This window comes from Eptesicus fuscus, chromosome 5 (assembly GCF_027574615.1).
Source record: "Eptesicus fuscus isolate TK198812 chromosome 5, DD_ASM_mEF_20220401, whole genome shotgun sequence".
Taxonomy (NCBI): Eukaryota; Metazoa; Chordata; class Mammalia; order Chiroptera; family Vespertilionidae; genus Eptesicus; species Eptesicus fuscus.
The window spans coordinates 65078878-65083133 of NC_072477.1; the positions used below are offsets into that span (position 1 = coordinate 65078878).

The window sequence follows — 4256 nt, forward strand, 5'->3', positions numbered from 1 at the left end:
TTTTGCTTGATTTTTATTTACTTCCTACTATGGAAGATGAGGACTTAGTTCTTTTATCCTATTCTCCCTCAACTCTCAATATTGTTATCATTTTTTGGTCAACATTTATTATGTACATTATTGTGATTATGCAGTATATGATTATATCCTTTTATCCTTAACTTTTAGTTTTCTTGGAGTTAATACTTTCCTCACTTTTCATTTGCTTAGCTTTCTTTCTTTCTTTCTTTCTTCTTTCTTTCTTTCTTTCTTTCACAATTAAATTTTATTTCTGCTTCAACAATAAATACACCTGAGTTATTTTTCCAAATCCTACCCTCCTAATCTAATGCCCTTAAAATTGAAATCTCACATCATCTCTAATTGTGATCTAATTCCACTTGGAAATTACAAGTTTAGTTTTAAGACCATGATTTTAAAGCTCAGGCTTCACAGCATTGGCTGCTGAGGCACCTCATTAGTTCCAATCGTCACAGAATAGCACCTATTGGCTACACAGGCCTCAATTTTCATGTAGATGCAGCATCTACATGGAAATGGAGGCTTTTAACCTGCCCAGAAGCTAAGTTCTGATGGATTTGCCTTCCATGGCGTCAAACATGTCTTCTAGGCCTTCTGCGCACGTGGGAGAAACTCCCGGGCATTGTGGCCTGTGTAGGAGGAGACGTTGCAGCCTGTCCAGTTGTCATGAACGGCATACCCGGCACCAAAGCCATCAGGGACCGCGGGGGCCAAGCCACCAATGTCCACTGCTGGGCTGGTCCGTGGGCTGGTGGACAGGATGTTGTGGTTTATCTGCCCACACGCAGGGTCCGGATACAGCTCAGGCAGGGCAATCCCTTTGGCTGCTGCCAGGCACCGCAGAGCAAATACGTGTCAGTCAAAAGCCTGGCCCATGGCCGCTTCTTTGGTCAGCTGGCCGTGGTTCTGGAGCCCTCGGCCATCATCGGCTTAAGCGCTCCCTCGCTGTGCTAGGAGGGCTCCCTGACAAAGGCCTCAGCGCACCTCTTTGTGAAGATGGAGGCGGGCGGATGGTCTCGGTGCGGCCGTGCTTGAACGCCGCAGTGCTGCAGGACTCGTAGGTGGCCACCGTCTGCCCATATTGCCGCAGAAAGGCCATCTGGAAGGCCAGCCGGGCCACCGAGTCAGGGCTCAGCTTCTGCTTCTTCAAGAATTCTTTGCCTCCTCTCTGAACCTGGATGCAGTTTTCATGGTGGCATCAAACTTTTCCTTAGCAGCAACGATGCCAGTCTTGAAGGCATCGTTCAGCTTGAAGTTGTTTCTGCACAGCAGCAGAGGAGTCAGTGCTGGCCGGCTGGCTCCGTGGAGGGATGGCAGGGGCCTGAGTGCTGTCTTTAAACACTTCATTGGAAAACCCTAGCACTGCAGCCCCATCGCCCCAAGCATGCTCAAAGTGACAGCGGCCGTGCCACCCTTGGCTATTATGAGGTTAAAGGATTTATCGAACCAGCGGTGTGTTCCATCACTGTGCAACATGGTATGTGGACAATTGGACAAGGTCCTTAATGGGGAAGTCATCTAGGCAGAGACAGAACACAGCAGAGTCCACTTTCCTCAGGGTCTCCTCGTCGCCACCACTCACCAGCTTCTGCCTGAGCTCTGCCCAGATATCTCGGTTCTCACTGGGCAGATATGCCAGTGGAAACTCGGGGGCAGGGCTATTGTCTGAGAGAATGTACTTCAGATGAGCCTGGATTTCAGAGGTGCTCACAATGTTCCCATTTTGATCCAGGACACCAAAGACATAGAAATGTCCTTTTCATAGGACCAAGAGGTGTCTGGCCTTGTCATCAGTGAAGAGTTCATCCTGACTAGGTCTGGGTTAATGAGTTGAATTGAAAAGCCGAAAATACTGGGACATATCCAGCGGATATGCATTGACCAAGTAGGCACCATACCAAGACAGAGAGGAAGGCACAAAGCGTATGAGTTTCTTGAAGTATCAGTGCCACTTTTGGCAGGGCTCAAGTGGAACGCTTCTGGTTCCAAAAGGCCAGCCGGGAGTGTCTTCAGAAACCATCATGTTGGTCGCCCGGTGAGCTGTTCATTATACTCAGTCTTTGGGTCAGGGTTGAGTGCCATAAATGGATTAAAGTTCAGGACAGTGGGGTCTCAAGCAGTTAAGTACATATAAAACCAGGGACAATAATGTTTTTGAAGTTCATCAATGTTGTAGCATGTATCAGTTCTTCATTTCTTTTTATTGCTGAATAATGTTCCATTATATAGATACTAAAGGCCTGGTGCGTGAAATCTGTGCACGGGGGGCGGGGGTGTCCCTCAGCCCAGCCTGCACCCTCTCCAATCTGGGACCCCTGTGGGATCGGGCCTAAACCGGCAGTTGGACATCCCTCTCACAATCCGGGACTTCTGGCTCCTAACTATTCACCTGCCTGATTGCACCTAACCACTTCTGCCTGCCAGCCTGATCGCCCCCTAACTGCTCCCCTGCTGGCCTGATCTCGCCCCCAACTGCCCTCAACTGCCGGCCTGATATTGCCCCTAACTGCCCTCCCCTGCCAGCCTAGTTGCCCTCAACTGCCCTCCCCTGCAGGCCTGGTTGCCCACTGCCCTCCCCTTCAGGCCTGGTCACCCCTAACTTCCCTCCCCTGCAGGCTTGGTCGCCCCCAACTGCCCCCCTGCCAGCCTGGTCACCCCCAACTGCTCTCCCCTGCCGGCCTTGGTTGCCCCACTCAGCTTACTGTTCAGTTATTTGGTGGTCCCTCACTAACCCTCCTGCCGACCTTGTCGCCCCACTCAGCCTGCTGTTCGGTTGTTACTGTGAGAGAGTCCCAGACAATTTGCATATTCCTCTATTATTAGTATAGATAGCACATTTTGTCATCAGTTGATGGACATCTGGGTTATTTCCACTTTTTTGGTTATTATGAATTCTCTTGGGGATATAACTAGGAGTGGAATGGCTAGGTCATGTGTTAAGTATATGTTTGATCTTTTGAAGAACTGCTACGGTCGTTTCCAAAGTGCCTGTACCTTTACCACCAGCAGTGTATGAGGGTTCCAATTTCTCCACATCCTTGCAACATTTGTTATTGTTTGTCTTTTTGATTGGAGCCAGTCTGGTGGGTAACCATCATTGTGGTTCTGATTTGCATTGCCCTAATGTTTATTAATTGCCTTTTCTTCCTCATTCTCTTTCCTTTCTGGACTCTGAAATGTCGCTCGTATGTTTACTCTGCTTGTCCTGAGCAACCAGCTGATTGTGCAATTCTTTTCCAATCCTATTTTCAAAATTCTTGCAAAATTCTTCTGTTTTCCTGAACTGCCCATCATCCAAGAGAGCCTTCTGTGCACTGAGGCACCTTCTAATGGTGTCTTCAGGTTTGGGAACAGGCAGCCTGGGCAGGCTGTCCTAGTAGTGCACGGTGGGCACAATGCTGCGCTGCAGGTACTGTCCGGGCCAGAGCAGGCGCTCAGGGGCTGCGGGGGGGTCGGGGGGCCCCTCCCTGGCCGACGGCAGGGGCCTGGGGCCAGGCACAGAGCAGCAGGCGGGCCACCATTGTCCCTGGAGGCGGCGGCTGCATGATGCTGAGTCTCATTTGCTTAGTTTTCTATGTTACTGTCACTAATTTGTCCTCAAACTCTCCACCAGAGAATAAGTTGACTGTTAATATGTCAAGTGATTATCAATTTCATAATTTTTCCTCTTTGACCTCCTCCTGCTTTTGATGTTTCCTGATGTTCCAGTTTGGACTGGTTACCCTGTAGGTAATGTCCTGGGATTTCCCTTCAACATCCTTCTGGGTATTTCCTTTGACTGGCTTTTGTGCTGGAGCCTCAGTTTCTTGGATCTTCTTCCTCTTTGTTGGTTTATTCTCTCATTTTGGTGGGACACATCCTCTAGTACCTTAATTCCCAAAGTGTGGTCTATGGACCAGCAGCATTGGCATAAGCTTGAAGAAATTATGAATCTCAGGCCCCAGCCCAGACCTACTGAATCAGAATCTGCACTTTACCAAGTTCATCTGCTCTTCAAGGTTTAGAAAGCACGTCTCTGATAGCTCATGAGAAAGGTAAAAACAACTCAAGACCTTGCTTTTGTATTTATCTATATTCCACTCTCACTTTTGATTAATAGTTTAGGAATAAAATTCTAAGTTGGAAGTCATTTTCTGTCTAGATTTTTAAGACAGTGTCCCATTGCCTCCTAACCTCTGGTGTTGCTGTTAAGTTCAATTCCATTATGATATCCAGTCTTTTGTGTATGACCTTGT

At 48.3% G+C, this 4256-nt stretch overlaps 1 pseudogene; it reads right to left on the reverse strand.

Annotated features, from left to right (window-relative positions):
* Positions 1-562: 562 nt before the first annotated feature.
* On the reverse strand, positions 563-3542 carry LOC103287345 (carnitine O-palmitoyltransferase 2, mitochondrial-like; annotated as a pseudogene).
* Positions 3543-4256: the final 714 nt, after the last annotated feature.